The 14896-nt window shown below is 51.6% G+C and overlaps 1 non-coding gene across 1 annotated transcript; it reads right to left on the reverse strand.

The window, feature by feature from the left end:
- Window positions 1-11608: 11608 nt before the first annotated feature.
- Window positions 11609-11681, reverse strand: trnag-ccc. The gene has a single exon. It is a non-coding gene; the product is annotated as a tRNA-Gly (tRNA).
- Between the last annotated feature and the right edge of the window lie 3215 nt (window positions 11682-14896).

A 14896-nucleotide genomic window follows, 5' to 3' on the forward strand; every position in this document is an offset into this window, starting at 1 on the left:
AGAAAGGGAAGGAGAGAGGGGGAGCAGCCTTGTCGCGACCCAAAGACCAAATACCCGAACCAAAGCGACAAGATAATGCACTAATTCCAACATGGCTGCCAAGCTTCAAGTGCCTTGTGTGACTGTGCCTTAAGTGTGCTCATCAAATCCCTCGTGCTATGTCTGTCTGTCTGTCTGTCTGTCACAGAGCGGCTCTGGTTTGCACTCCGATAAACTTTCACCGCTTGGTGTGATGCGAAAGTGCTGTGGGATCCCACGACCATTCGGAGTCCTGTAGTGTAGTGGTTAGAGCACTCGCAAGAGGACCCGGGTTCAAGGTTCGATTCCCAGAGGGGCGAAACCTGAGGCAAGTTTCCTTACTCCACACACACGCCTCTGGTTACCTGGCAGTAAGTAGGAACCCGGTTGTTAGTCGTTAGGCAGATCGCTTTTCCGGGGATAATAATCCCTTAAAAAAAAATGTGGTCACTCAATCCACGGCTGTTTGTGGGACGCTGCTGTGAGCAATTGGCTGCCGCGTTTCGCCCACAAATATACAGTCAGTTCAGTTTACAATATATTCTGTGAATTGCTTTGAGGTGTCTCGAAGACGTGAATAAGGCGCTATATCATATGCAAGGATTATTATTATATATTCTCTCTCTCTCTCTCCACCCCCCCACCCCCCTCTCTCTGGATTCACTGTTCGAACCCACCCTATCTGCATTTGCTGATGTTCGTGTAGACGTTGTGTCTGTGTGTGAGGGTTCCCATCTCCCCTCCCCCCATTCAGATGCCCCAGCCCCCACCTTCCTCGCCAAATTCACGGCCTGTATTTATACCAGTAACTACACCGTCGCGAAAAGAAATACTCCGAGACTTTTAGACGTGCTGCATCAAATGCAAGGATTATTTTTATTATTGTAATTGTATATAACATACACATATATAATTATATATAATTTATTATAATAATATGACACTACAGCAACAACAAAATGACATTTGAATAGTGTCTTTCACGTCGGAAGGAAATCTCAAGGCGCTGACTAAGCTGCGAGGTCCTGGTTAGCAGGAGAGCAGCAGTGGTTAGCAATCTTCCCGCTGATTAACTGAAGCCATTTCACAGTGACGAGGGAGACCGGTTGGGCAAAGGCCAATGACTAATAACAACGCTAATAGCCTTTACTGAGTAACCAAGTAATCCGTGCCTTGAGCCCCACCCCGAACCTTCCCCCTTCTCCCCCTTGCCTGTCGGTCCCTGTTTATTTAGTTGCTAAAATACAGAAGGGTTCCCCAGGCAGGCGGCGCAACATTACTCCTCATCCATTCCTGTGGTCAGAGCTTTTGAGTCAGAGCCGGGGAGGTGGGGGTGGGGGAATGAAGCAATGAATTGGATCAGCCAGCCAGGCCAGCAGGAATCAGAGAATCCTACAGCACAGAAGGAGGTCATTCGTCCCATCGTACCTGTGCTGGCTCTTTGGAACTGTCCCAGAGCAGTTAGTGCACTCGGGGGCAGATTCTTCTGCTGAGGGTGAGGGGAGGGTGGAGTGAACAGCCACAAGTTGCGGTCCATGTTGGAACCAATGATGTAAGAAAGGAAAGGATTGAGGTCCTACAGACAAGAGTTTCAGAAAAACTGTGTAATCTCCAGCGGGTCAAAACGAGACATTTGCTCAGTATTATTGTGGAGGGGAGAGAGCGAGAGAGACTGACATCAAGATGATGTGAGTCAGATGAGCTAATTATTCAAAGGAAATTGTGGAGAATGGCGAAGAGAGAGAGAGAAAAAGAGAAAGAGGTAGAGAGTAAGTGAAAGCGAAGGAATGTGAGAAAGGGAACAGCGGGGAGAGACAGAAAATGAGAAGAGAGAGAGAGAGAGGAGAAAAGGGAGAGGAGAGGGAGAAAAAGGAGGGAGTGGGTGAGGAAAGCTTGATTTGCAAATTAATTTGTAAATAGCTGATCCTTCAAGAGCCTGGGCCGGTTTCTCCAGAACTCCCAACTGCACGGAATTCCAGTCTCCTTCCCCACGATCCGGCTTTGTGGCCGTTTGGCCGAGCGGTGGTTAAGTCCGGAACGAAGTCCGGGAAATTCCAAACCTCGGCCAGGCTCCTGCTGCCGCGCTGCCCTGTTCGTGCAATATTAGTAATAGACTTCCCCGCTCTGATCTTCTTCAAAGCTCATCTCAAGACTCCTTTTCGACTGCACCTTCGGTCACCCACCAACCCCCACCCTCCCTGCCCGCCACCCCTCACGATCCCAAACCCCAGCTTGGCTCTAAATTCCTGATTGTCCAGCGCCTTGGGACATCCTCCTGACATGAAACACGCTATGTAAAGATCATCTGGTGTTGTCCCGTCTCGCACTACTTGCCAACTGAGCTACAGATATTCTTGCGATGCCTTAATCAGAGCTGTTGTCATTGTAAAAGGAGGTGCAGTTTTGGGAACCTTTGATGTCTTCTCTCCAGCCCCATCCCATTCCCCCCCCACCCCTCCATTATCTCTGGGATTTCCATGTGTAGGTGGGATGCATGGAATTCTCAGTTTTGTTTGGATACTCTTAAGCACGGTGATGGGTTTCCGCATGTGTCAGACACCTGGCTGACCAAAAAGAATCTCATCTCTCCATCACCCCCTACCCACACCTCCACCGCCCTCTCCGCCAAAAAGAAAAGTGGGAAACTTGTTTCTAACTTAAGATTGAATTTCAGAATTTTCTAAAGTTTCTGTGTGATCTTAGACTTTGTTTGGGTCATGGGAGTTCTCACAAGAGGTTTACCATCCTCCTGGGACAAACCGACCCTGAAAATTACTCCAAATATTATTCTCTCCTCTTCTCATTCCCTCCTTTCTCTTTCACATGTTCTCGCCTTTTCTCGCTTTCTCTTTCTTTTTCACTTTGTCTCTATCTTTTTCTCTCTTTGTTTTATTTCTCTCTTTCCCTTTCTCTCTCTCTCTCCCTCTCTTCTCTCTTTTTCTTCATTTCCATTTCTATCCCTGTCCTCCCTTTCACACATTTTCTTTTCTGCTTTGTTTCTCCCCACCTTTGTCCATCTATTTCTTTTTTCACTCTATTTCTCCCTTTCGCATTTCTCAGCCTCTTCTCTCACTATTTCTCATTCTTTCCATTTCCCTCCCTGTCTCTCTCTCTCTCTCTATCTCTTTATCTCTCTCAGATCCTATTTGAGTTGCTGTGAATTTCCATCAGTTTCAGGGTGTGTGTGAGTGTGAGAAACATTTGCCATTATTAATGAGTTGTTCTTTTTCCCAATACTTTCTGGATTTGTCTACCATCCTCTACCCCTCACCGATCCTCGGAAGTATTGTATACCTAGAAACACAGACACACGCACGCACAGACAATATCTCCTTGGGGTGTGCGGGGAGGTAAGCGGGGTCTGCTTGGAGCTGAACTGGTGACACTATTGGCAGCGGAATGATAGAATCGAGCCAGGTGTGTGCGGTGGTGTCTAGTCTGGTTCCTGAGCCAGGTGGGTCCGCAGTTTTCCAGGGATGACAGCACAGCCCGGCCTGGCTCATCGGCAGGACCTGGAAAAGCCGACCAGTCACTGGGGGCAGGGAATCCTCCTACTCAGCTCCTGTTAACCCTGTAAGCCAAAGCCCTAACTAACGAGTAGGGTGGTCCGAGCTGGACAAGCAGCAGGAAAGCAGTAAAATCTCAAATGTGACAATTCTCCACCAAAGTGTCTCCATTGACCTTAGTGAAGCCGGGGTGAGAGTAACAGATACACTGGCGAAGGCTACACAATGTGCCAATTTGATTTTAGAAAACTGAAATGTGTGTTTTTTAAAAAAATATATATTATATATATATATATCTATACACAGACGCAAACAAATCAAGATTATAAGAGGCTGATTTGAGCTTTTATCAAAAGAGGACAAGTAAAATAAGAATGGTGAAGTGCGTTCTAGACACGGAGAAAAAATGCCAAATATTTATTAATATAATTTGTACTGGTTTCACCGTCGTTTTTATAGTCTACTATGCAGTAAACCAATTGCAATTTGTACATTACATTAAACTCCCTTCCTCCCTCCCTCCCCCAACCCTCCCCAAAGAAATTACTGTTAATCTTTAAACCGATTTAAGTACAGTATATTAAAAAAAAGGAAATCAGTACAAACTTAACTTTCATACCAGCTGTATCCTGGTTGCGTGTGTCTGTCGCACGCTACCTACCAGCTCTGACACGGGAAGGTTATTGGCGTCTGCCGTGTAGATTTTATCGATTGTTTTTTTTTCCCCCCACTCTGCGGTATTAAACCTATAGTTTTTATGTCACTTTACATTCTTCTGATTCTTGTGTCGTTCAGTGGTTTTCAGGGTGGATCGAGAGGGAGAGAATGGTTGGTACCAAGCAATTGCTAGTCTTAACGCCTGTTAATAGCAGACAGACAGGTGTCAGCCCGGCTCAGTCGCTCGCACATCTCTCTCTTGCCTCTTACAAGTTACCCTCTTGCTGGTTTAACCCCCACCAGCCCCCAGGCACTGCCAGCTCACACAGTCTGGGCTGACGCTCCCCCAATACAATGCTGAGGGGAAGGGGGCGCTGCATTGTCGGAGATGCCATCCTTCGTATGAGATGTTAAACCGAGGTCCCATCTGCCTGTTCAGGTGGACATTGAAGATCCCGTGGAGCTATTGGAAAAGAGAAGCGAGTTTTCCTCTCTCTCTCTCTCTCTCTCTCTCAGTGTCCTGGCCGACAATCATAGAATCATAGAATTATCCAGAAGGAGGCCATTCAGCCCATCGTGTCTGTGCCGCTCTTTGAAAGAGCTTCCAAATCAATCCTGCTCTCTCCCCATAGTCCTGATCAACCTCACTCCCCCGCTCTCTCCCCATAGTCCTGATCAACCTCACTCCCCCGCTCTCTCCCCATAGCCCTGATCAACCCCACTCCCCCGCGCTCTCCCCATAGCCCTGATCAACCCCACTCCCCCGCTCTCTCCCCATAGCCCTGATCAACCCCACTCCCCCGCGCTCTCCCCATAGCCCTGATCAACCCCACTCCCCCGCTCTCTCCCCATAGCCCTGATCAACCCCACTCCCCCGCGCTCTCCCCATAGCCCTGATCAACCCCACTCCCCCACTCTCTCCCCATAGCCCTGATCAACTCCACTCCCCCGCTCTCTCCCCATAGCTCTACAAACTTGTCCTCCCAAAATAATTATCTACTTCTCTCTTAAAAGTTGTTATGGAATCGGCTTCCCACAGCCTTTCAGGCAATGCATTCCAGATCCCAACAACTCACTGTGTGAAAACATTTCTCCTCCCCTCCCCTCTGTTTCTTTTAACAAGTGTTTTAACTCGGTGTCCTCGGGTTACCGACCCTCCCACCAGTGGGAATAGTTTCTCCTGTTCACCCTATCGAATCCCCTCATCATTTTGAAAACTTCTATCAAGTCTCCTCTTAACCTTCTCTGCTCCAAGGTGAATAATCCGATCTTCTCGAGCCTCTCCTGATAACTGAAGCCCCTCATTCCTGGTACCATTCTGGTCAATCTCCTTTGCACCCAATCCAATGCCTTGACATCCTGGACATGTGGAGTCCTGTAGCTCAGCGGTTAGAGCACTCGCTTTGCAAGTGAGAGACCTGGGATCAATTCCAGGCAGAGGGCGAAACCTTGGGCAAGTTTCCTTACTCCACACAGAGCCTAATAATAATCCCTCCAAAACCAAAAACAATAATAAATTGGTGAATTTCAATCTACGACTGTTTGTGGGACATTGCTGTGGGCAATTGGCTGCCGCGTTCGCCCTCAAATATACAGTCAATTCACTTTACAGTATATTTTCTGAAGCTCTTTGGGACGTCCTCCCGACGTGAAAAGCGCTATATCAAATGCAAGGATTATTATTATTATTATTATTATCCTTCCTAAAGTGTGGGGTCCAGAACTGAACACAGTCTCTCGCTGAGGCCTAACCAGTGTTTATATAAAGGTTCATCATAACTTCCTGACTGTTGTACTCTATGCCCCTATTTATAAAGCCTGGTATCCCGTAGGCTTTTTTAACAGCTTTATCTGCCTGTCCGGCCACCTTCCAAGATCTACTATATGACCCCCAGGTCTCTCTGTTCCTTCACCCCCTTTAAGATTGTCCCATCAGCTTATATTGCCCAAATAATCCTCCAGATAAAGTCGCTCATTCACGTTTGGTTGTTTGTGGGATGTTGGGATGTTGCTGTGAGCAACCTACAAATACACAAGTCACTACACTTCACAGTGAGGTTTTCAGAGGGGCTTAACCTGTATTAACCACCGACACCCACACCCACTGCAGTAAAACAGTGACTTGGTTTCATCAGAGACTTGGATGATGCACACGAGGCCCTGGTATCCAGGACTTGTTCAGGGACACGTTCCTCCTGAAGGCCGTGTGTGTAATTGGTGCCATTTACACAAAGTGTGTGTGTAATAACAGCTTTGCCCTCAGCTGGTTTATTGATAGTCCCCTCCCCCCCCACCCACCGCAACCCACCCCTCCCCCCACCCACCGCAACCCACCCCTCCCCACCCACCCCTCCCCCACCCACCGCAACCCATCCCTCCCCCCACCGCAACCCACCCCTCCCCCCACCCACCGCAACCCATCCCTCCACCCACCGCAACCCACCCCTCCCCCCACCCACCGCAACCCACCCCCCCCCACCCACCGCAACCCACCCCTCCCCCCACCCACCGCAACCCACCCCTCCCCCCCACCCTGCCCACCGCAACCCACCCCCCCCCACCCAACGCAACCCACCCCTCCCCCACCCAACACAACCCACCCCCCCCCCCACCGCAACCCACCCCCCCCCCCCACCGCAACCCCCCCCCCCCCCACCCACCGCAACCCACCCCCCCCCCCCCCCCCCCCCCCAGTCCCCCACCCCCCCCCCCCCCCACCCACCGCAACCCACCCCTCCCCCCACCCACCGCAACCACCCCTCCCCCACCCACCACAACCCAGCCCTCCCCCCACCCACCGCAACCCAACCCTCCCCCCCCCACCGTAACGCACCCCTCCCCCACCCAACCCAACCCACTCCTCCCCCACCCACCGCAACCCACCCCTCCCCTCACCCACCGCAACCCACCCTCCCCCCCACCCTGCCCCCCACCCCCCCTCCCCCCCCCAGCGCACCCCCCTCCCCTCACCCAACGCAACCCACCCCCCCCCACCCCCGCAACCCACCCTCCCCCCCCACCCACCCCCCCCCCCACCCACCACAACCCACCCCCCCCCCCTGCCCACCCCTCCCCCTCCCCACCCCACCACAACCCACCCCTCCCCCCACCCACCCCCCCCCACCCACCGCAACCCAGCCCTCCCCACCCACCGCAACCCAGCCTCCCCCACCCACCGCAACCCAGCCCTCCCCCCACCCAACACACCCCACCCTCCCCCACCCACCACAACCCACCCCTCCCCCCACCCCCCCCCACCCACCGCAACCACCCCTCCCCCTCCCACGCCCACCGCAACCCACCCCCCCCCCACCCACCGCAACCCCCTCCCCCTCCCACCGCCCACCGCAACCCACCCTCCCCCACCCACCGCCCACCGCAACCCACCCCTCCCCCCCCACCACAACCCACCCCTCCCCCCCTGCCCACCCTCCCCCCCCCACCCCCACCACAACCCACCCCTCCCCCACCCACCCCTCCCCCACCCACCGCAACCCAGCCCTCCCCCACCCACCGCAACCCAGCCCTCCCCCACCCACCGCAACCCAGCCCTCCCCCACCCAACACACCCCACCCCTCCCCCACCCACCACAACCCACCCCTCCCCCCACCCCCCCTCCCCCACCCACCGCAACCCACCCCTCCCCCTCCCCACGCCCACCGCAACCCACCCCTCCCCCACCCACCGCAACCCCCCTCCCCCTCCCACCGCCCACCGCAACCCACCCCTCCCCCCACCCCCACCGCAACCCACCCCTCCCCACCCACCACAACCCACCCCCCCCACCCACCACAACCCACCCCTCCCCTGCCCACCCCTCCCCCTCCCACCCCACCACAACCCACCCCTCCCCCCACCCACCCCCCCCACCCACCGCAACCCAGCCCTCCCCCACCCACCGCAACCCAGCCCTCCCCCCACCCAACACAACCCACCCCTCCCCCACCCACCACAACCCACCCCTCCCCACCCCCACCACAACCCACCCCTCCCCCCACCCACCCCTCCCCCACCCACCGCAACCCAGCCCTCCCCCACCCACCGCAACCCAGCCCTCCCCCCACCCAACACAACCCACCCTCCCCCACCCACCACAACCCACCCCTCCCCCCCACCCCCCCCCCCACCCACCCAACACAACCCACCCTCCCCCCACCCAACACAACCCACCCCTCCCCCCACCCAACACAACCCACCCCTCCCCCACCCACCGCAACCCACCCCTCCCCCCCCCCACCCACCGCAACCCACCCCTCCCCCCACCCAACACAACCCACCCCTCCCCCACCCAACACAACCCACCCCGTCCCCTCTGTTGTCTCAGTATTAATAATGTGTCTCACGCACCGCGCCAGTGGATTGTGATTTATCTCTGGTCGGCCCAGTGACAGCCGTGGGTCATTTTAGTGAGCGGAGACGAAAGCTCATCATTTATGTTTTGTTGATGAAAGTGTACTTGTGCTGACGTGGTTTGTGAAAGTTGTCGCTGACCTTAATTGATGTTTTTTTTCAAATCAACAAACTCAGAGACACATCCACTTCGTTGGCCGCGGTTCAACAACAACAACAAAATAACATGTGTAAAGCGCCTTTTGTGTCGGGAGGTCGTCCCAAGGCTCTGGACAGTCAAGGTTTCGGACCTGAGCTGGGGGTCAGGATCAGGGAGTGTGGAGGGCAGGGGTGGTGCAGGGTGATTGAAAGCATGGTCAACGAAGAGGGTCTCGAGATGGGTTTTGAGGGAGGCAAGGGAGGTGGGGAGGCGAAGGGACTGCGGGATGGGAGTTCGAACCAGAGGTTAGGGGGGGGGGCAGAGTGGCAGAAGGCCCTCCCGCCAATATTGGGGAGCCATGGGATGCCGGGAGTTTGCGAGGTCGAGCCTGGATGTTGTGAATGCGTGTATGAGGGCTTTGGTGGCCTGCGGTGTGAGACGGTGTCGGAGCCGGGCAACTCTGCAGAGGCAACAACTCTGTGAAGGCAAGTTGTTGTTATAAACGTTCTCGCGATGGCCTGATGGCGTAAGAGAAAGTTTTGTGGCTCCTGCGTTTAGTGACCTTGCTTTATTTTTGTGGGATTGTGAACTCTGCCCTTCCCCACCCACCCCCTCCCCTCACCCCTGGCTTCTTGTCAGACATCTGCCATCTCTCAGGATAATAAACAAGTTGGGATCTGCAGCTATCTTTCATCTGAAAATTACATGCAACCAGTGTTTCTGGTGGAGGTACAGTATAATTAAACATATAGCAAAAATATATATGTTTAACCCAGAGGTGGCGAGACGTGTAAAAACCGTGACTGGCACTGGCTGAGGAATGGTGCTCAGTGTGTGCATTACATAATATTTAACAGGCGGAACCTTTAAGGGAAAAAAAGGTGTTTATGGCATCATAGTGTAGTGGTTAGCACGCTCACCTCGCAAGAGCGAGCACCTGGGATCGATTCCCAGGCAGGGCAAAACCTTAGGCAAGTTTCCTTACTCCGCACGCCTCTGTTTACCAGCAGTTAGTAGGAAGCCGCTTGTTAGTCGAGTGGCAGATTGCTTTCCGGGAATAATAATCTCTCCAAAAAAAAATGTGGTCGCTCAATCCATGACTGTCTGTGGCAAGGATTATTATTCATAATATTGTTTACAAATTGGCTGCCGCGTTCGTTTGCAAAATACAGTCACTACGCTTTGCAACAGTGCTCTGTTTAAGCGCTTGGAGACGCATTGACAGCCAAGGGTACATGGTTACAGTTATACAATACAATGATATACGGGCATTATTATTGAGCATTGATATGTATTTCACTGTATTTTTTCGAGGTGCGTGTTGCGGAAGTCAAGGCCAGGGACTCACTGAGGGAGCAGAGTGTCGCTGGGAGTGGTCGGGCAGAGGGCAGGGGAGCCAGGGAGAAGGAAATCAAATGAGCTTCACATCACTCCTAATAATAATAATGATTCTAGGTGTCGTAGCTTTTTTGAACCATGTGACTCTTGTTGAGATGTAAATTGAAAATCTGTTTGCAGGAGGTTTGAGTTAATCAGTCACTGGGTTTGAATAGAGAAAGAGAGAGAGAGAGAGAGAGATGCCAATCCTCTCATCCCAAAAGTGAGGAATCTTAGGAATTCAGGACAGCGAACAAGGCTGGGTAAGAGAGAGAGAGAGAGCGAGAGAGCAATGAAATGCCAGGCGAGAGACAGGGGGCAGGAACAGTCAACATAATAATAATAATAATAATCCTTGCATTTGATACAGTGTCTTATCACATCTTCAAGTCGTCTCAACGCGCTTCACAGGATACACTGTAAAGTGCAGTGACTGTACTTTGTGGGAGGAAACGTGGCAGCCAGTGTGCGCACAGCAGCGTCCCACAAACAACAACAACAAAATTACATTTGTAAAGCAGCTTTCACCTCGGGAGAACGTCCCAAGGCGCTGGCTAGACAGAGTTACGGTCCCGAGCTGGGGGTCGGGGTTGGGGAGGGTAGAGGGCAGGCGGGGAAGCGGGGAGATCGAAAGCACTGTCGAAGAGGAGGGTCAAACAGCCATGGAATGGAGTGATTGACTAATTTTATTTGGAGAGATTGTTGGCCAAGACACCAGGAGAGAGAGAAACTCCCTTCTCTTTTCAAATAGCACCGCGGGATCTTTAAAGTCCACCTGAACAGGCAGACGGGACCTCGGGTTAACGTTTAACATCTCATCTGAAGGACGGCACTACCGACAGAATCCCAGTATTGGATTGGAGGGTCATCTTAGACTATGTGATTCCGAGGCCGTAACAACAGCAAATTGCATTCAGATAGAGAGTGTGTAACACAGATTACAGAGAGGGATGTGCACAGGGTGTAGACAGACAGGTCAGTCAGCAGATGGAGTTAATGAGCTGTGGAGGTGTGTTTGCCTTGTGTTGCTATGAATGAGGAGGTTTCACATTACTCTGTTTGTACACAGTTAATAACGGGGTCTAACATGTGGGTTGGGTTAATAGGTTGGGATAAGTACAAAAAGCAATCAGCGCATTAGAGAGCAATTACCTGTAAAACGCGTTGTGACAGTTCAACATAATACTGTACTGAATAGAACACATTTTTTTCTTTATTTAATAATGTTCAATTACACGTGTGACTTTGTATGTTGTTAACCCGTTCACAGCCATGCAGTGAGTGACCAATTTTATTTGGGGGATTGTTGGCCTGGACTCCGAGAGAGAGAGAGACACTCCCTTCTCTTTTTAGACAGTGACGTGGGATCTTCAAAGTCCACCTATACAGGCAAATAATAATAATGATAGTTAGATGTGGATTGAGTGACCAAATTCTTCTTCTTTTTTTTGAGGGGATTATTACCGCCAGAAAAGCAATCTACAAATTGACTAACAACCGGGTTCCTACTTACTGCGAGGTAAACGGAGGCGTGTGGAGTAAGGAAACTTGCCTAACATTTCGCCGTGCCGGGAATCGAACCTGGGTCCTCTCGCTTGGGAGGCGAGTGCTCTAACCACTGAGCTACAGGACAGTCATGTTCACAGCTGGGACCTTCGTTTAACGTCTAATCCGAAGGACGGCATCTCCGATAATAATAATAATAATAATCCTTACATTTGGTATAGCGCTTTTCACGTCGGGAGGACGTCCCAAAGCGCTTCACAGAACACACTGTAAAGTGAATTGACTGTATATTTGTGGGCGAACGCGGCAGCCAATTGCGCACAGCAATGTCCCACAAACAGTCGTAGATTGAAAATGACCAATTTATTATTGTTTTTGGTTTTGGAGGGAGTACTATTAGGCTCTGTGTGGAGTAAGGAAACTTGCCCAAGGTTTCGCCCTCTGCCTGGGATTGAACTCAGGTCTCTCGCTTACAAAGTGAGTGCTCTAACCACTGAGCTACAGGACTCCACGAATGGGGCGATCTCTCCCCCAGCACAGCTCTGGGGCATCAGCCTGGTCTGTGAGCTCAAAGTCCAGGCCCAGGGCTTGAGCGAGAGTGACTGAGCCCGGCTGACACCTTGTAGTGATGACCGCTCATCGAGTCTTGCCGGAGAGCACTGCAGAGTTCAGTCAGTGAAGATATTGAAGGCGATTATCACTGGGAATCAGCTGAGTGTTCCCAGGATGTAATTTTACTTCTCGTAGCGTAGTCTCGCAAGCGAGAGGACCCGGGTTCAATTCCCAGCGGGTGAGAAATATCAGGCAAGTTTCCTTACTCCACACGTCTCTGTTTACCTCTCAGTAAAAAGGAACCCCGTTGTTAGTCGATTAGCGGATCGTTGTTAGTCGATTTCCGATGGTAATAATCCCTCAAAAAAACATTTGGTCACTCAATCCATGACTGTTTGTGGGACGCTGCTGTGCGCGATTGGCTGCCACGTTTCACCCACAGAATACATAGTTAATCCACTTTGCAGTATATCCTGTGAAGCGCTTTGAGACGTCTCAACGATGTGATAAGGCGCTGTATGAAATCCAAGGATTATTATTGTAATTATATTATTATGCTGCTGGTCTGAGAAACGTCGAGGGATTGGTTACCGGGAGAACTATTCCAGTTTTAATGCTTTCCACGATTTCCATTTAAAAGCTGGGCTTGTGTGTGTGTGTGTGTGTGTGAAAGGGGTTCATCTTAAAGCAAACACGAGGTACAAAGGACAAAGCCGTCAGGAAGTAGAGAGCACTGAATGGGAACAGTCACATGCGCACTCAGATACAGACACACACACCCATAGTATTCAGGCACTCAGGGCTCACCGCAGGTTTGGAAGCACAAATGAGTCATTTTATAACACGCGGCTATAGGGTCAGACATCCAACTCACTCAGTCGGGCTGGAGAAAGTTTTGGTAACTAGAAGTGACAGCCAACAAAAGAGAATAATAATAATAATCCTTGCATTTGATACAGCGCCTTACCACGTCCAAGACGTCTCAAAGCACTTCACAGAATATACTGTAAAGTGAATTGACTGTATATTTTTGTAGGCAGAACGATGGAATCCATTGGTGTCAGCCCAGGGCTCGGTTGCTTGCACTCTCACTCTCGCTGGGTCCCAAAGATGAGGGTTCCAGCCTCACTTTAAGGCGGCTTTAAGAAAAACAATAAGAGTAATAATCCTTGCATTTGATCCTTGCGCCTTATCATGTTGTCGATACGTCACAATGGGATTTGGGATGGCCTTCCGACATGAAAGGCGCTATTTAAATTAACTTTGTTATTGTTGTTTTATTGCGAAGTGTCACGATTGAGGATTTTGTGAGAGACCGCACTCAGCAATGTCCCACATTGGGGTTTGGGGAAGGCTGACAAGCTGGTCCAGGTTGTTGGTGAGGGATAGGGTCACAGCCCCTGTACTGTTTCCCCAGCCGGTCAACAGGACACGGGGAGCTTGGGCGGGCGAGTGCGGTGGCCACACCAGCCTCCCCTGACGGTAATTTTAGACCCGGTTAAAAATAAATGTGTAAATAACTGGCCTCAGCAACGAGAAGCCGTTTCCCCCCTTTAAACCAACTTCAACCTCACTGGCCTCATCGGCGATCTGTGACACAATACACAGCAATATCCTCCCACCTCCCCTCCCACCTCGCTCTCACCATGTGGAACACATTCCTCACTCACTCACTCACTCACGCTGTGTGTAACTGGAAAATGACTGATTCTGGAATGAAGGGAACTTTACAACACAAGAGTGTCTGTGCTGGGGCTCGCTCCCCCACTGGAGCTCTCTAACACCATTCCCTGCTCACTCTCTCTCTCTCTCTCCCCATCATGTCTGTGCTGGGGCTCGCTCCCCCACTGGAGCTCTCTAACCCCATTCCCTGCTCTCTCTCTCTCTCTCTCTCCCCATCATGTCTGTGCTGGGGTTCGCTCCCCCACTGGAGCTCTCTACTCTAACCCCATTCCCTGCTCACTCTCTCTCTCTCCCCATGGTGTCTGTGCTGGGGGTCGCTCCCCCACTGGAACTCTCTACTCTAACCCCATTCCCTGCTCACTCTCTCTCTCTCCCCATGGTGTCTGTGCTGGGGGTCGCTCCCCCACTGGAGCTCTCTAACCCCATTCCCTGCTCTCTCTCTCTCCCCCCATCGTGTCTGTGCTGGGGCTCACTCCCCCACTGGAGCTCTCTGCTCTAATCCCATTACCCGCCCTGAATCGCCTCTCAAGCGAATGGACCCAGGTTGGATTCCTGGGCGGGGCGAAACCATAGGCAAGTTGCTTTACCCCACACCCGTATGTTTCCCGAGCAGTAAGTAGAAACCGAGTTGCTAGTCGATTGGCAGATGGCTTTCCTGGGGTAATAAATCCCCCCCAAAAAATAATAATAATTCGGTCACTTAATCCACGACTGTTTGTGAGACGCTGCTGTGCGCAATTGGCTGCTCCGTTTCGTCCGCAAATACACAGTCAATTCATTTTACAGTGTATTCTCTGAAGCGCTTTAAGACGTCTCAACGATGTCTCAAATGCAAGGATTATTATTATTATTATTATTGTGTATAAATCGGCTGCTGCGTTCGTTTGCAAAATACAGTCACTACACTTTGCAACAAGGATGATTATTTTTATTGTCATCATCGTCCCTTGAGAGCGTGTTGTGTGTGTGAGGCTGACACTGGGGTCTCTCCCAGGGTGTGAAAGGCTCCATGTTTGCAGCTCCTAACTTTATAAACTTTATTGGGAATCTCTTTCAGAGGGAAAAAAAAGCTATTAGTGTATGAAGTCCCGGCCCTCTCCACACCAC

Source organism: Callorhinchus milii, unplaced genomic scaffold, assembly GCF_018977255.1.
Source record: "Callorhinchus milii isolate IMCB2004 unplaced genomic scaffold, IMCB_Cmil_1.0 Scaffold7, whole genome shotgun sequence".
NCBI classification, from domain to species: Eukaryota; Metazoa; Chordata; class Chondrichthyes; order Chimaeriformes; family Callorhinchidae; genus Callorhinchus; species Callorhinchus milii.